The sequence below is a fragment of the Bos indicus genome, chromosome 9, assembly GCF_029378745.1.
Source record: "Bos indicus isolate NIAB-ARS_2022 breed Sahiwal x Tharparkar chromosome 9, NIAB-ARS_B.indTharparkar_mat_pri_1.0, whole genome shotgun sequence".
In the NCBI taxonomy this organism is placed as follows: Eukaryota; Metazoa; Chordata; class Mammalia; order Artiodactyla; family Bovidae; genus Bos; species Bos indicus.
In genome coordinates, this window is record NC_091768.1 from 29,621,597 (window position 1) to 29,640,084 (window position 18,488).

The window sequence follows — 18,488 nt, forward strand, 5'->3', positions numbered from 1 at the left end:
TTACATGCCCATCCTCATACTATTGCACATATACAGGCAAATACACACATTCACTTATTTCTCCCATTTGGCTATAAGCAGTGACAATATCTTGTGTCATTGGATAGCACCATAGACATATGCAGAACTGATATTATATACGTATTAATGACATGTATAAAGGATTAGGATTAACTGTAGTTGTAATTAAGAATAGTTCTGAGGACTAATATGCTTCCCCTCCTTCTCCCTACCACAAGCATTTTTTCTTTGATTTAAAACATTAAGTTTTCATTTTGCTTCATCATCTGGGAGAAGTGCTGGCTTTGAAAATGTAATTTATAAAACTATAACTTTCAAAAAGTGGCAAGAGATAGTTTTAGGTTTTCATCATCTCATTTCAGTAATGAATTCTGATTTTCTTAGTAGGAATGTGTTGTTTTATATATTAAAAAATCCCTTTTAATTACCTCAAATCTTTGTTTGAGAAGGAATGGGCTTGTGTAAATAATTCTCCAAAGAGAGAGAGCTCATGACAGACCACAATCAAACTATAGAAAAATCAGGGGCATATATTGAACACCTTGATGTCTAGTTCCATATGATTTTACCTCTGGATGTTTTAAGTGTTACAATAATAAACTAGAAAGTAAACATCCTAGAATATCTTGAAAGATCACTTTATATTTGTAAAATGTTACTGATGAACAGGCATAGGAAACAATTTCATAGTAATGATGTTCTAAGTCTGTTCTTATTTTATAACAATTTTAAAACTCAGATGGTAATCATATTAGCAAGGTTTCCAGACTCATAAATCACCATCATGCATTTCTACCATTGTTTAGTGTTTATTTCCCGAGGACTTCAAACTGATCCCTAGATAGACCATTCTCATTTGGGACATAGAGTGTTTATATCATTTTATAATGTGAAAAGTAAAATACAAACACATTCTTGAAGGTGAGACAACTTACTTCAAGTTACATCCATTTCTATGAAAAAGAATAAATAGAAACTTAGAAACTGTGATCCTCATTTCTTTACGGTGGCCATTTTAGGCTCCTCATATTTCTACTTCAGTGGGATGGACACCTTGTTAATAACTTTATTGACTCTCCTCAGACTTCTTTACTGGCTTAGGAGTTATTGCAGACTTGCCTTTTGTCTACCAGATAGGTTTTATGGAGCATGGTTTAAATAATGCTCATTCTAAATCTATACTTGTCAGGTTTCTGCCATTCTCAGGAAACTGAGATAAAAATTAAAGTATATGTGAAAACTCAAGTTCACTCCTATTCCCAGTTTTGAGAAAATGAGGGCAAATGTGTAGAATGATTTTATTTTTCCTAATAAAAAAGAAAGAAAAGGAAAGAAAAATCTTACTGCTAGCATGTCAGCACCTAAATAATCAATATGGGACCCACAAATAGCTTTAGAACCAAATATTTTTCTTTCTGGCCAAGTGCAATGGACATAAGCCACAGTAGATACAAAAATAATTTTCCAACTCTCTACACAAAGTGAAGGACAGGGAGGTCTGGCGTGCTGCAGTCCATGGGGTTGCAAAGAATCGGACACAACTGAGCGACTGAACTGAGATGAACTGAACACAAGGTCGACTGAGGATAATTTTAAGTATTAAGACTATATCTGATGTTAAAACAGCTTTAATATGAGTTGGAATTTGTTAGCAACAAAGGGCATTTTAATGATGAACCTGGACAGGAAACGGTCATTTAAATGCCATCATATGTTTCTAATTGTGATGTAGAAACACACTCCATGCTGAGAGGCAACATGACGAACTAAAGACGATTGGGCAATAAAGGAATGGAAAAAGAATTAATAGCAGACAGGACAGTTTGGAACCTTTTTGAAGACTTTCAGGAGAAAATATCTTTTAACCTGTTTCTGTGCTCTTAACCTAGAGGAATGCTGATAGAAATTCAATGAAATAAAGATGTGGCCAATGTGTTCCAGAAGCAATGGGAAAGAGCCAGGCTATAAGATGGCTTTGCTGGCCCTGCTGGCCGAAGGTAGGTCCAGAAAAGAGGCCTCATCCCTCAGGCCCGCCTTGACTCCCAGAATCATACTTTTTCCATTTCACTATGCATGTCCAGTAAGTGTTGCCTAAGGAAATATTGGCTAATAGGTCAGTTTGGACTAGAAACTGGTGAGTCTGAAGCTAGAGTTCACAGTTTTTACCACATGGTTCTCCTGCTCAGAACCCTTTCAGTGGCTTTGCCTTTAAATGTGCTGGGTTAACAAAGTGCATCATTCCTCTGGCATTCCATTTAGACCAGCTCAGTCTTGCCAGTTTCATCTCCCACTGCTTCCTACAGGAAACCTCCTCTGCACTGCTGCCAGTCCGTCGTTCAGCCTTTGTGCTCTTCTACTTCTATATATGTTCACTCAAGTTGTTCCTCCATCTGGAACCCCAACTTCGGTTCTTTGTTTATTTCAACCTACCAACATCCCATGCTGGAGTCAAAAACCCACCTCTCTATATATGTTCCCTGAAAAGCCCAGTCAGTCTCTGGTTCTCATCTCCTTCTCTGGACACCTCCAGTACATAACTTCCAAGACTGCATACCGGGCCTTTATCAGATTCTACTTGGTGTTATAGACTGTCTTTCATGGAAAGCCTGTACAATGTTGTAAAGTGCCAAATCACACCACAGTGCCTCCATCTTGAAGGATTAAATAAAAAGCTCTCCTACAGAGTCATGTGTAACATATGTGCTACACCGCTTATAGAGAACTTTCACTTAATCTCTCTTTGTGAAGTTTTAAATAAACAAGCTTCCAAACCCTCAGATTATAGAATTTACAAGGGACTTCCACATATAATATTTTATTTCACAATACCTTGGAGGGAGGCCTGACAGATGTTATGATCTTTATTTTACAGATGGAGAAGCTAGATGAGGGAATCACAAGTGATTCACACAGTGTCTCACTGACTAATTGGGCAGCTCTGGGATTTAGAACCATCTTTTCTAATTTGCTAATGCTCATTTGGCTTAATAGCTTTCTTTTTTCCATACTTGATTATTTCAGCTTTATAGTTTTAAACTTGTGATTTGGAGTTTGGATAAATTATTAAAATGATAGAGGAAAAAAATGACTTCATACTGAGAGATCATAGAGACACAAGGCTGATAAACATAATAAAAGCATAGGATTAGTACTTCAAGTGACTTGGCAATTGATGTAAAACAAGAAAAAACATGAGAGACCCCTTAATGTGGAATGAAATCATGAAGACTAAGCAAGTGTGCCATAAAGGACAGCAAGATCAAAATCTAGGAGCAATGGTTTTGAATTAAGTATGTTTTAACTTTTTCTTGAATTTTCAATCATGTACTGCAAGATGAAAAAGAAACACTGTACAAAATCCATTAAAATTAGAAAAGAATATATTCACAAGTTATGGATTCTGTTGACTCTTCCAGTGTTGAATTGCTAATGTTTCTTAAATGCAAACTCTGAGCAGGCATAGTTCCAGACATTTCATGGTTCATTTACTCCTGTTCACAACAGAGCTCTGAAGTATCATTAGGGAAACTTTTTGGAGAAACTGAGGCAAAGAACAACTGTTGGTACAGATGAGATTTTCAACATCTGCTGCCTAAAGCCTAAGCCCAAGCTAAACTATGTATCAATACGCCTGTGATCAGGAAAATTTGAACTCAGTGACACTAGTCCACCTTTAATTAAACATATCTGGACTGCCTTCTGTTTCTCGATAATCGTCCATTAGTTTAAAAACTATTAAAACCTCTTGTGTTCTTAGAACTGTGTATAACTTCAATGACTTAATATTTCCCCAGAGAATGTAAATGTCAAGTGTGGGACAAACAATCTCCAGCACAAGCTTCTCTGCGCTCTGCAATGTCTGCACATCTGTTTGCTGCTACATATGTTACAAATGAGCACATGTGGCTTGGGGAGGATTGCCAAACGTCTCTGATTCTGAAAGGCGACATTTACTTTAGGAGGACATCTTGGTCTCAGTGGTCTCCAGCCTTGTTAAATTTAACCATAAATGCATAGATTAACAAATTTCAGAGAATGTAAGTTTTTTTCCCCTGCTTAAAAAAAGTGGTGGTTACCCTCGTGGATGATCCATCCTCAAGTATGTCTGTGTTTGTGACCTCCCTTGCAGTATTGGCAGTAAACAGTAAAGGTTAACAAGTGATGGTTGGAATCAGATCTGGGTTTGAATCTCAATCTTTTCTTTACTGTGTGGTATGGAGTTTTTCCTGAACTTTTCTGAACTTCAGTTTCCTCATTTGTAAAACAGAGTATCTAATTTGTAGGATTGGGGTGAGGATAAAATAAAGTTATATGTAGACAATGTAGAGGTATCATGTCTAACACATGCTCCATAAATATTAACAGATAACTGCTGAGAAAACACAAAGTACAAACACAGAAAATAGATTTTTCCAGACAAATACATCAATATAGTTATTGGAAACTCTAAAATCATGGATGCTTTTTTCCTTTTTAATTCTAATTTTCTGTATCTTCCAGAATTTTCATTAAAAAACAAAACAGGAGACTTCCCTGGTGGTTCAGTGGTTAATACTCCACCTTGTAATGCAGAGTACATGGGTCTGATCCTTGGTCCAGGAACTAAGATCCACACACTCCAGAGCAACTAAGCCCAGAGTGCTGTGTGCTGCAATTGGAGATCCTCGTAACACAATAAATATTCCTTTCATAACACAATAAATATTCCTGATGCTGCAACTATAATCCAACTCAGTCAAAGGATTGAGAAGATGCAAGAAAGTTTTAACAAGGACCTAGAAGAAATAAAAAAGTCAATATATAATGAATAATGCAATAAATGAAATTAAAAACACTCTGGAGGCAACAAATAGTAGAATAACAGAGGCAGAAGATAGGATTAGTGAATTAGAAGATAGAATGGTAGAAATAAATGAATCAGAGAGGATAAAAGAAAAATGAATTAAAAGAAATGAGGACAATCTCAGAGACCTCCAAGACAATATTAAACGCTACAACATTCGAATCATAGGGGTCCCAGAAGAAGAAGACAAAAAGAAAGACCATGAGAAAATACTTGAGGAGATAATAGTTGAAAACTTCCCTAAAATGGGGAAGGAAATAACCACCCAAGTCCAAGAAACCCAGAGAGCCCCAAACAGGATAAACCCAAGGTGAAACACCCCAAGACACATATTAATCAAATTAACAAAGATCAAACACAAAGAACAAATATTAAAAGCAGCAAGGGAAAAACAACAAATAACACACAAGGGAATTCCCATAAGGATAACAGCTGATCTTTCAATAGAAACTCTTCAAGCCAGGAGGGAATGGCAAGACATACTTAAAATGATGAAAGAAAATAACCTACAGCCCAGATTATTGTACCCAGCAAGGATCTCATTCAAGTATGAAGGAGAAATCAAAAGCTTTTCAGACAAGCAAAAGCTGAGAGAATTCTGCACCACCAAACCAGCTCTCCAACAAATACTAAAGGATATTCTCTAGACAGGAAACACAAAAACGGGGTATAAATTCGAACCCAAAACAATAAAATAAATGGCAACGGGATCATACTTATCAGTAATTACCTTAAATGTAAATGGGTTGAATGCCCCAACCAAAAGACAAAGACTGGCTGAATGGATACAAAAACAAGACCCCTACATATGTTGTCTACAAGAGACCCACCTCACAACAGGGGACACATACAGACTGAAAGTGAAGGGCTGGAAAAAGATTTTCCATGCAAATAAGGACCAAAAGAAAGCAGGAGTAGCAATACTCATATCAGATAAAATAGACTTTAAAACAAAGGCTGTGAAAAGAGACAAAGAAGGTCACTACATAATGATCAAAGGATCAATCCAAGAAGAAGATATAACAATTATAAATATATATGCACCCAACACGGGAGCACTGCAGTATGTAAGACAAATGCTAACAAGTATGAAAGGAGAAATTAACAATAACACAATAATAGTGGGAGACTTTAATACCCCACTCACACCTATGGATAGATCAACTAAACAGAAAATTAACAAGGAAACACAAACTTTAAACGAAACAATAGACCAGTTAGACCTAATTGATATCTATAGGACATTTCATCACAAAACAATGAATTTCACCTTTTTCTCAAGCGCACATGGAACCTTCTCCAGGATAGATCACATCCTGGGCCATAAAGCTAGCCTTGGTAAATTCAAAAAAATAAAAATCATTCCAAGCATCTTTTCTGACCACAATGCAGTAAGATTAGATCTCAATTACAGGAGAAAAACTATTAAAAATTCCAACATATGGAGGCTGAACAACACGCTGCTGAATAACCAACAAATCACAGAAGAAATCAAAAAAGAAATCAAAATTTGCATAGAAACGAATGAAAATGAAAACACAACAACCCAAAACCTGTGGGACATAGTAAAAGCAGTCCTAAGGGGAAAGTTCATAGCAATACAGGCACACCTCAAGAAACAAGAAAAAAGTCAAATAAATAACCTAACTCTACACCTAAAGCAACTAGAAAAGGAAGAAATGAAGAACCCCAGGGTTAGTAGAAGGAAAGAAATCTTAAAAATTAGAGCAGAAATAAATGCAAAAGAAACAAAAGAGACCATAGCAAAAATCAACAAAACCAAAATCTGGTTCTTTGAAAGGATAAATAAAATTGACAAACCATTAGCCAGACTCATCAAGAAACAAAGGGAGAAAAATCAAATCAATAAAATTAGAAACGAAAATGGAGAGATCACAACAGACAACACAGAAATACAAAGGATCATAAGAGACTACTATCAACAATTATATGCCAATAAAGTGGAAAACATGGAAGAAATGGACAAATTCTTAGAAAAGTACAACTTTCCAAAACTCGGCCAGGAAGAAATAGAAAATCTTAACAGACCCATCACAAGCACAGAAATTGAAACTGTAATCAAAAATCTTCCAGCAAACAAAAGCCCAGGTCCAGACGGCTTCACAGCTGAATTCTACCAAAAATTTAGAGAAGAGCTAACACCTATCCTGCTCAAACTCTTCCAGAAAATTGCAGAGGAAGGTAAACTTCCAAACTCATTCTATGAGGCCACCATCACCCTAATACCAAAACCTGACAAAGATGCCACAAAAAAAGAAAACTACAGGCCAATATCACTGATGAACATAAATGCAAAAATCCTTAACAAAATTCTAGCAATCAGAATCCAACAACACATTAAAAAGATCACACACCATGACCAAGTGGGCTTTATCCCAGGGATGCAAGGATTCTTCAATATCCACAAATCAATCAATGTAATACACTACATTAACAAACTGAAGAATAAAAACCATATGATTATCTCAATAGATGCAGAGAAAGCCTTTGACAAAATTCAACATCCATTTATGATAAAAACTCTCCAGAAAGCAGGAATAGAAGGAACATACCTCAACATAATAAAAGCTATATATGACAAACACACAGCAAACATTATCCTCAATGGTGAAAAACTGAAAGCATTTTCTCTAAAGACAGGAACAAGACAAGGGTGCCCACTTTCACCATTACTATTCAACATAGTTTTGGAAGTTTTGGCCACAGCAATCAGAGCAGAAAAAGAAATAAAAGGAATCCAAATTGGAAAAGAAGAAGTAAAACTCTCACTATTTACAGATGACATGATCCTCTACATAGAAAACCCTAAATACTCCACCAGAAAATTACTAGAACTAATCAATGACTATAGTAAAGTTGCAGGATATAAAATCAACACACAGAAATCCCTTGCATTCCTATACACTAATAATGAGAAAACAGAAAGAGAAATTAAGGAAACAATTCCATTCACCATTGCAACGGAAAGAATAAAATACGTAGGAATATATCTGCCTAAAGAAACTAAAGACCTATACATAGAAAATTATAAAACACTAGTGAAAGAAATCAAAGAGGACACTAATAGATGGAGAAATATACCATGTTCATAGATTGGAAGAATCAATATAGTGAAAATGAGTATACTACCCAAAGCAATTTATAGATTCAATGCACTCCCTATTAAGCTACCAACTGTATTCTTCACAGAGCTTGAACAAATAATTTCACAATTTGTATGGAAATACAAAAAACCTCAAATAGCCAAAGCAATCTTGAGAAAGAAGAATGGAACTGGAGGAATCAACCTACCTGACTTCAGGCTCTACTACAAAGCCACAGTTACCAAGACAGTATGGTACTGGCACAAAGACAGAAATATAGATCAATGGAACAAAATAGAAAGCCCAGAGATAAATCCACGCACGCACATATGGACACCTTATCTTTGACAAAGGAGGCAAGAATATACAATGGATTAAAGACAATCTCTTTAACAAGTGGTGCTGGGAAATCTGGTCAACCACTTGTAAAAGAATGAAACTAGAACACTTTCTAACACCATACACAAAAATAAACTCAAAATGGATTAAAGATCTAAACGTAAGACCAGAAACTATAAAACTCCTAGAGGAGAACATAGGCAAAACACTCTCTGACATACATCACAGCAGGATCCTCTATGACCCACCTCCCAGAATATTGGAAATAAAAGCAAAAATAAACAAATGGGACCTAATTAACCTTAAAAGCTTCTGCACATCAAAGAAAACTATTAGCAAGGTGAAAAGACAGCCTTCAGAATGGGAGAAAATAATAGCAAATGAAGCAACTGACAAACAACTAATCTCAAAAATATACAAGCAACTCCTACAGCTCAACTCCAGAAAAATAAATGACCCAATCAAAAAATGGGCCAAAGAACTAAATAGACATTTCTCCAAAGAAGACATACAGAGGGCTAACAAACACATGAAAAGATGCTCAACATCACTCATTATCAGAGAAACGCAAATCAAAACCACTATGAGGTACCATTTCACACCAGTCAGAATGGCTGCGATCCAAAAGTTTACAAATAATAAATGCTGGAGAGGGTGTGGAGAAAAGGGAACCCTCTTACACTGTTGGTGGGAATGCAAACTAGTACAGCCACTATGGAGAACAGTGTGGAGATTCCTTAAAAAACTGGAAATAGAACTGCCTTATGATCCAGCAATCCCACTGCTGGGCATACACACTGAGGAAACCAGAAGGGAAAGAGACACGTGTACCCCAATGTTCATTGCAGCACTGTTTATAATAGCCAGGACACGGAAGCAACCTAGATGTCCATCAGCAGATGAATGGATAAGAAAGCAGTGGTACATATACACAATGGAGTATTACTCAGCCCTTAAAAAGAATACATTTGAATCTGTTCTAATGAGGTGGATGAAACTGGAGCCTATTATACAGAGTGAAGTAAGCCAGAAAGAAAAACACCAATACAGTATACTAATGCATATATATGGAATTTAGAAAGATGGTAACAATAACCCTGTGTACGAGACAGCAAAAGAGACACTGATGTATAGATCAGTCTTATGGACTCTGTGGGAGAGGGAGAGGGTGGGAAGATTTGGGAGAATGGTATTGAAACATATAAAATATCATGTATGAAACGAGTTGCCAGTCCAGGTTCGATGCACGATACTGGATGCTTGGGGCTGGTGCACTGGGACGACTCAGAGGGATGGTATGGGGAGGGAGGAAGGAGGAGGGTTCAGGATGGGGAACACATGTATACCGGTGGCAGATTCATTTTGATATATGGCAAAACTAATACAATTATGTAAAGTTTAAAAATAAAATTTAAAAAAAAGAAATATTAAAAAAAAAAAAAACAGTATCATGTCACCGTCAGTGGCTGAAAAAAAGATAACATGTTACTGTTAGTAGCAAGAAATTTCAGCACACAGAGTTTGACATTGGTATCCAGCTCTTTTGGAAGAAATCAGACATTGTTGTGTAAGATTTGATAATAAATTTATTTTATAAATTATTTTCTTCAATTGATTCTGTGAATGTATTTCCAATGGTCCAGCCACTCACAATCTCCTAGATGCATTTTTATGTATAAACATGTTGTATTTCAGTGAAAAAGAGTAACTACTGCAAGGAGATCCAACCAGTCCATTCTGAAGGAGATCAGCCCTGGGATTTCTTTGGAAGGAATGATGCTAAAGCTGAAACTCCAGTACTTTGGCCACCTCATGGGAAGAGTTGACTCATTGGAAAAGACTCTGATGCTGGGAGGGATTGGGGGCAGGAGGAAAATGGGACGACAGAAGATGAGATGGCTGGATGGCATCACTGACTCGATGGACGTGAGTCTGGGTGAATTCTGGGAGTTGGTGATGCACAGGGAGGCCTGGCGTGCTGCGATTCATGGGGTCGCAAAGAGTCGGACACGACTGAGTGAACTGAACTGAACTGAAGGATAAAGGACAGAAAAGGTTTAAACTGGTGCACTGAAAACACTGATCTTGGGAAAGATGCTTCTGGCACAGTCCAAGGAAACTCTGAGGCTGTAATTTTCAGTAGGCAGTCCAAGCCCTTTGGTTAACAATGGTCTCGGATAAACATGACTTTGCCTGGCAACACCTGTGTGCAAGCATTGTCATTCTATTAATAGCTGGCAACACTTCCTTTTCTTGTACTTGGTAACCTTCTTTCAGGGGAATCTGGCTCTTCAGCAGGAAATCCACTCAGCACCTGCTGTAGGAGCCCATGAATCCTGGCTATTCCTGGCATGAATTTCACTGTAATACAATTAAAACAACCCTTAAATAGATGGGTCTTTTCTCAACAGAGGTACCCAGCCTGAGGTAGCGAGCTGGGAAAAAATGAAGACAAGTACATTTCCCTGCCAGGTGAGCCTTCCCAGGGAAAACAAAATTATAAAATGGGACACTCTGAACCATAGTTAGACATTCCCTTCTATAATTAGTCCAGTGCAATCTATTGAACACTCAGTTCAGTTGCTCAGTCATGTCTGAGTCTCTGCGACTCCATGAACTGCAGCATGCCAGGCCTCACTGTCTATCACAAACTCCTGGAGTTTACCCAAACTCATGCCCATTGAGTTGGTGATGCCATTCAACCATCTCATCCTCTGTTGTCCCCTTCTTCTCCTGCCTTCAATCTTTTCCAGCATCAGAGTCTTTTCAAATGAGTCAGCTCTTCACATCAGGTGGCCAAAGTATTGGAGTTTCAGCTTCAGCATCAGTCCTTCCAATGAACACCCAGGACTGATCTCCTTTATGATGGACTGGTTGGATCTCCTTGTTGTCCACGGGACTCTCAAGAGTCTTCTCCAACACCACAGTTCAAAAGCATCAATTCTTTGGCATTCAGCTTTCTTTATAGTCCAACTCTCACATCCATACATGACTACTGGAAAAACCATAGCTTTGACTAGACGGACCTTTGTTGGCAAAGTAATGTCTCTGATTTTGAATATGCTGTCTAGGTTGGTCATAACTTTCCTTCCAAGGAGTAAACATTTTAAAATTTCGTGGCTGCAGTCACCATCTGAAGTGATTTTGGAGCCCCTCAAAATAAAGTCAGCTACTGTTTCCACTGTTTCCCCATCTATTGCATGAAGTAAGGGAACCGGATGCCATGATCTTCATTTTCTGAATGTTGAGCTTTAAGCCAACTTTTTCACTCTCTTCTTTCACTTTCATCAAGAGGCTCTTTAGTTCTTCTCGCAATCTGCCAGGAGGGTGGTGTCATCTGCATATCTGAGGTGACTGATATTTCTTTCGGCAATCTTGATTCTAGCTTGTGCTTCCTCCAGCCCAGCGTTTCTCATGATGTACTCTGCATATAAGTTAAATAAGCAGGGTGACAATATACAGCCTTGACGTACTCCTTTTCCTATTTGGAACCAGTCTGTTGTTCCATGTCCAGTTCTAACTGTTGCTTCTTGACCTGCATACAAATTTCTCAAGAGGCAGGTCAGGTGGTCTGGTATGCCCATCTCTTTCAGAATTTTCCACAGTTTATTGTGATCCACACAGTCAAAGATTTTGCCATAGTCAATAAGGCAGAAATAGATGTTTTTCTGGAACTCTCTTGCTTTTTCCATGATCCAGTGGAGGTTGGCAATTTGATCTCTGGTTCCTCTGCCTTTTCTAAAACCAGCTTGAACATCTGGAAGTTCACCGTTCACGTATTGCTGAAACCTGACTTGGAGAATTTTGAGCATTACTTTACTAGCGTGTGAGATGAGTGCAATTGTGTGGTAGTTTGAGCATTCTTTGGCATTGCCTTTCTTTGGGATTGGAATGAAAACTGACCTTTTCCAGTCCTGTGGCCACTGCTGAGTTTTCAAAACTTGCTGGCGTATTGAGCGAAGCACGTTCATAGCATCATCTTTCAGGATTTGAAATAGATCAACTGGAATTCCATCACCTCCACTAGCTTTGTTCATAGTGATGCTTCCTAAGGCCTACTTGACTTCACATTCCAGGATGTCTGGCTCTAGGTGAGTAATGACAGCATTGTGATTATCTTGGTTGTGAAGCTCTTTTTTGTACAGTTCTTATGTGTATTCTTGCCCCCTCTTCTTAATATATTTTGCTTCTGTTAGGTTCATACCATTTCTGTCCTTTATTGTGCCCATCTTTGCATGAAATGTTCCTTTGATATCTCTAATTTTCTTGAAGAGATCATTAGTCTTTCCCGTTCTATTGTTTTCCTCTATTTCTTTGCATTGATTGCTGAGGAAGGCTTTCTTATCTGTCCTTGCTATTCTTTGGAACTGAGCACTCAAATGGGTATATCTTTCCTTTTCTCCTTTGCTTTTGCTTCACTTCTTTTCACAGTTATTTGTATTGAACATTAGTAGATACTTAAAAGGGCTTCCTAGGTGGCACTAGTGGTAAAGGATCTGCTTGCCAGTGCAGGAGATATAAGAGATGTGAGTCCAGTTCCTGGGTCAGGACGATCCCCTAGAGGAGGGCATGGCAACCCACTCCAGTATTCTTGTCTGGAGAATCCCATGGACAGAAGAGCCTAGCAGGCTATAGGGTCACAAAGAATCTGGCACGACTGAAGCAACTTAGCATGAAACCACTTAAAAAATCTTCAGTGGTGGAATCATTGATTTTGGTATAACCCAGGCTTATATAGGTTGAACTCATGTGAGTTGGTTCTTCCCCTAAAACCCTAAAGAGCTGACAATGAAGTTATAGATGTTTAAAACTAAGGCTCAGAGGGGTAAGAGGCTTAGCAAATGTGTTAAGCCTAAAGTGAATCCACAAAAATGCACGTGCCAGATAACACTAAATTAAATGACAAATCATGAGCCACCCCTACTTTCTTAACCTTTGACTCTTGTTCCTTCAATTCTAAATCTTCCACTTAGAGCTTTTGTGACCTAGAAGAGACCTGGGTGCGGCATTTTTTGGACTGGTGCTTTCCATGGCAATTCTAGTTAGCAAACGGTGCACCTCGACATGGTCTTCTCCTGCTTCTCCTCCTTCCCTCTGCTCTCCACGATTGTTCTGTTACTGGTAGTTTCTCTCCAGGCAGCCGCTCCTGTGACAGCTGTTTCCTGGGACAAACCTCTATACATCTAATGCTACATCTTACGCCCTCTAAAATCTTTAGTTTGGTACTGAGTCCCTTAGAGGCTAGATGCTAGTGTGATCATCCCTATAGGGTGATTTAGTACATGTATTTCCTTCTTTAACATTCATCAAGCACCTGAAATGTTGTAAACATTGCAGATTCAGTAGTGAATATTCCAGATGGGATTTCTATGACAGGAACATACAGCGGGGTAAGGAGAGGCACTTGCTCTGCAAAGTTCTATAGACAATCGTGTTCAGCACTCCCCTGAGTAGCATCAGGAAGTTGACCTGTGCATCATATTCTTTTCAGATTACACTGCCCTGGACTCTACATTCTCTTAGAGTGGCTCCTCCCACTAGTAACAATGCCAGGATGCTCAGTCCTCAGGAGTTTCAGTGTAAAGTCACTCACTCTCTCCTTGTAGTTGTTTAGTCACTAAATCTTGTCAGACTCCTTGCAGCCCCATGGACTTTAGCCTGCCAGTCCCCTCTGTCCTTGGAATTTCCCAGGCAAGAATACTGGAGTGCTTTGCCATTTCTTTCCCCAGGGGATCTTACCAAGCCAGGGAACACATCTCCGGCATTGGTAGGTGGGTTCTTTACTACTGAGCCACCAGAGAAGCCCTGAACAAAGAGAAGGTAGGTCTTCACAAATGAGATGCAGCCATAAATCTGCCGCATCGCTGAACCACTGGGCACAAGTAGCCACAGTAAATGCACCTGGTTTCTGTTCATCCTTATATTAATCATCCAATAAAGCAGCAGATTTCTCAGGGTTTCTTTCTTGCAACTTTATTATAAAAGTGATAATTGCATGTAGTAAAATGCAATTAAAAAATATTAACATGAAAGTTTTAAAGGATATATAAATTGAAAAGTAAAATTTTCCCTTCTCACTAGTATCTCATCCTCCACTCTTCCTCTTGGTAAGCTCAGTGGAAATTCTGGCCTTTTTCTTCTTGAATTTGTTTTTTTCTTTAAACCTTTAAATGTCAGGCTAGGAGAGATATTACTGTAATAGGGGATGTCAGGATTTTACAAGATAATGGAGGCAACAATAATATTTCAAAAAGATAAGCCAGGTCCAAACTCAGGTCACCAGAGGATGCATGGCATATGCAGAAAAGAAATGTTGATGTACCTTTGACTTTCCTGTAGTTTCCCAAAATATGCAAAATGAACTAATGGCTTTTCAAAAATGATGAGCACTTAACCTGTGTTTCAATCTTCTTCATGAGACTCTTCTTCATGATCTGTACCCAATGTAATCAAAAATAAAAAACTATAAAAGAGGAAACTCAATAATGTTTCTCTCTGTTACTTGACAATTTACATTTTGAGTAGAGAGAGGCAAGACGGAAAAGGAATGTATGAAATCCATTTGACTCAATTACATCTCAATGGGTTTCATGTAGATTCTAGGGTTTAACCCTGAGTTACTTAGGTCAAAGTAATGCTATTGTCAACTGTTTCCATATAAACAAAATCAGCACATTAATTGTGTTGTCATATTCCTTGTCTTCTTCTAAAATTTTAATAGTTTATAAAAACATAATGTGTGCATTCAAGAGCAAGCACATAAATTCAAATAAATTATATATTAGAACAATTCTTCATGGGATACCAAAAGGATTTCCTTTGTGTTACATTGCACATCACTGCTTATCATTCTAGATTTGTTTGCAATACATAGCTCTATTGTTTCATATGCATTGCTTATTTCACAGAAGATGATAGATAGGTAGAACTGTGGGCACACACATCAGGCTACATTCTGCAGAACATTTTATATGTATCATTTTCTAAAGAATAATTCCAACTAAGACATCCAGACTAAGTACGAAAGCCTACATTATGCTAACACAAAAAAGCAATAAAGTAAAAATTGCCAAAGCTTTTAGTTTTGGAACTCTTAATGTGGTCAACTAAAAATGATTTCCTGTTTCCAAAAAGTTTTTTTTCCCCCCTACAAGAAAATCCTCTCTCTGGAAATATCAGATGTCTTCATAGTTATTTGATATTTCTGCCCAGAAGAATCTGGGGAGAGAAAGAAAAGAAAGAAAGTGGGAAAGGCCAAGAGAGCACAGGAAACCCCTCTTGGAATTTCAAAGGCAAAGAAATGTGGAATAAGTTAGCTATGCCAAGGCAGTTAATATAGAAAGCCTGAAGAACTGAGTAAAGAAAAGAAATATTCATATGAAGAACCATGTATCCATTATACATGCAGGTTCATATAAAATAAATGAAGCTGAAAGAAAACAATTAAAAACCGCTTATAAGAGACATTTAGGAAATATTTAGTACATATAATTAGAAGACATAAAAATTAGAAGGCTGGGATCAATGAAGTAGCCACTCAAATACGCTCCTGAAATGTAAATAGGCTCTTGCTATTGCTGCTTTTCTTAGTTTTTTATAGGTTAGTGTAAACTAATTGCAATTTTGCATTGTTGAAACTTGAAATTTGATATTGGAATACATTCTTAAATAAATGTGGTTATGTTATTTTGTTGTTGTTGTTGTTCAGTCACTAAGTCGTGTCTGACTCTGCAACTCTGTGGGCTGCAGCGTGCCAGCCTTCCCGGTCCTTCACTATCTCCTGGAGTTTGCTCAGACTCATGTCCCCTGAGTTGGTGATGATATCCAACCATCTCATCCTCTGCCACCCCCTTCTCCTTTTGCCTTCGATCTTTCCCAGCATCAGGGTCTTTTCCATTGAGTCAGCCCTTCACATCAGGTGGCCAAAGTATTGGAGCTTCAGCTTCAGCATCAGTCCTTCAAATAAATATTCAGGGTTGATTTCCTTTAGGATTGACCGGTTTGATCTTGCCACACAAAGGACTCTCTAGTTCTTCTCTAGCACCACAATTCAAAAGAATTAATTCTCTGGTGCTCAGACTTCTTTATGGCTCAACTCTCACATCCATACAGGACTACTGGAAAAATCATAGCTTTGACTATATGGATTTCTGTTGGCACAGTGACGTCTCTGCTTCTTAATATGCTGTCTAGGTTTTTCCTTCCAAGAAGCAAGCGTCTTTTAATTTCCTGGCTGCAGTCACCATCTGCAGTGATTTTAGGGCCCCCAAAAGAAAATCTGTCACTGCTTCTACTTTTATCCCTTCTATTTGCCATGAAGTGATGAGATCAGATGTCATTATCTTCACTTTTTGAATGTTGAGTTTTAAAAGCCAGTTTTTTTTTTTTTTCTCACTATCTTCTTTCACCCTCATCAGGAGGCTTTTTAGTTCCTCATCACTTTCTGCCATTAGAGTGGTAATATCAGCATATCTGAAGTTGCTGATATTTCTCCCAGCAATCTTTATTCCAGCTTGTGATTCATCCAGTCTGGCATTTTGCATGATTTATTCTGCATATAAGTTGAATAAGCAGGGTGACAATATACAGATTTATAGTACTCTTTCCCCAATTTTGAACCAGTCCATTGTTCCATGTTCGGTTCTAACTGTTGCTTCTAGTCCTGCATATAGTTTTCTCAGGAGACAGGAAAGGTGGTCTGGCATTCCCATCTCTTTAAGAATTTTCCAGTTTGTTATGATTTATACAGTCAAAAGCTTTAGCATAGTCAGTGAAGCAGAAGTAAATGTTTTCTGAAATTCCCTCACTTTCTCTATTATCCCTTGAATATTGGCAATTTGATTGCTGGTTCCTCTGCCATTTCTTAACCCAGCTTGTGTGTCTAGAAATTCTCAGTTCACATACTGCTGAAGTGTAGCTTGAAGGATTTTGAGCATAACCTTACTAGCATGTGAAATGAGCTCAATTGTGTGGTAATTTGAACTTTCTTTGGCATTGCCTTCTTTGGGATTGGAATAAAAACTGACCTTTTCCAGATCTGTGGTTATGTTTTACATCATTTTAATGCATATTTCTCTTTTTATGTTATTTTGCTAATAACTTATCGCTTGCTGTTTATTTTATATTTATTTTAGATTCAGGAATTGATGTTAGACAAAAAGCACATTCAAGCGATTCTCTTATTCAAATTCAAAATGGGCAGTAAAGCAGTGAAGACAACTCAAAACATCAACAGCACATTTAGCCCAGGAACTGCTAATGAACATACAGTGCAGTGGTGGTTCAAGAAGTTTTGCAAAGGAGATAAGAACCTTGAAGATGAGGAGAACAGTGGCTGGCCATCAGAAGTTGACAACGGCCAGTTGAGAGGATCATCAAAGCTGATCCTCTTACAACTACCAGAGAAGTTGCAGAATAACTCAATGTTGACCATTCTATGGTTATCTGGCATTTGAAGCAAATTGGAACGGTGAAAAAGCTCAGTAAGTGGGTGCCTTGTGAGCTGACAGCAAATGAAAAAAGACATCATTTTGAAGTGTCATCTTCTCTTATTCTACACAACAAGGAACCATTTATCAATTGAATTGTCACGTGTGATGAAAAGTGGCATTTCTACAAGCAAACAGTGATGACCAGCTGAGTGGTTGGGCTGAGAAGAAGCTCAAAGCACTTCCTAAAGTCAAACTTGCACACAAAAAAAATCATTGTCACTATTTGGTGGTCTGTTGCCTGTCAGATCTACTACAGCTTTATGAATCCCGGCAAAACCATTACATGTGAGAAATGTGCTCAGCAAATTAATGAGATGCACCAAAAACTACAATTCCTGAAGCCAGCATTGGTCAACAGAAAGAGCCCAATTCTTCTCCATGACAATTCCTGACTCCACATCTCACTACTAATGCTTCAAAAGTTGAATGAATTGGTCTACAAAGTTTTGCCTCATCCACCATATTCACCTGACATCTTGCCAAATGACTGCCACTGCTTCAAGCATCCTGGCAACTTTATGCAGGAAAAATGCTTCCACAACCAGCAGGAGGGAGAAAATGTTTTCCAAGAATTCACTGAATCCTAAAGCACAGATTTTTACTCTACAGAAACAAATAAACATTTCTCATTGGCAAAAATGTGTTGATTGTAATGGTCCTTATTTTGATTAATAAAGATGTATTTGAGCC

At 38.0% G+C, this 18,488-nt stretch overlaps 1 pseudogene; it reads left to right on the plus strand.

Moving 5' to 3' along the window:
• The first annotated feature begins 1,990 nt into the window (after positions 1-1,990).
• On the plus strand, positions 1,991-18,470 carry LOC139184845 (histone-lysine N-methyltransferase SETMAR-like; annotated as a pseudogene).
• The last annotated feature ends 18 nt before the right edge of the window (positions 18,471-18,488 follow it).